The sequence below is a fragment of the Morone saxatilis genome, unplaced genomic scaffold (genome assembly GCF_004916995.1).
Source record: "Morone saxatilis isolate NCDOM2014 unplaced genomic scaffold, NCSU_SB_2.0 Contig3, whole genome shotgun sequence".
Classification (NCBI taxonomy): Eukaryota; Metazoa; Chordata; class Actinopteri; family Moronidae; genus Morone; species Morone saxatilis.
Window position 1 is genome coordinate 21,828,724 of NW_023339873.1, and position 559 is coordinate 21,829,282.

The following is a 559-nucleotide window of genomic DNA, read 5'->3' on the forward strand; positions in this document are numbered from 1 at the left end:
CTCAAATCAAGTACATTGAGGTCTAAGTCACAAGACTTTCATTTCAGTTGCAAGGTATGTGAATGCTTCACAGTTGAAAGGACAAGAATTTAAACATGTTTCTACTTTTTTAAAATCTAAAAAGTTATTTTAATTGATAGACCTAATAATTAAATATTTAATGGTCTGTGGCCTATTTTACAAGGTCAAAAGTAGACACCAGTGTTTTTGCTTTGAGGCAAGTATCAAGTCAAGTCTTCAGGCAGTCCAAGTCTCAGGTTAACTAGTCTAATTGAAACCGGTATACTTTACAATATGTCATTGTGCTACTTGAAACTACTTGATATTTAAATATAAAAAATTAAAAACAGGTTCAGACAGTGAAATAAGACCACTTATGATTATTATCTTGAAAATATACTTTTGGGTGAGCAAAACAAGCATTAATCAAGTAATAGGCTAGTTCCTGTATAATTTAAGACTTCCATGACAAATAAACAGATCCACCCTGTGCAGAACCTTCAGGAATATTCAACATGTGACAGAGGAATGCAGGTGAAGGGAGAAGTAAAGGGGGACC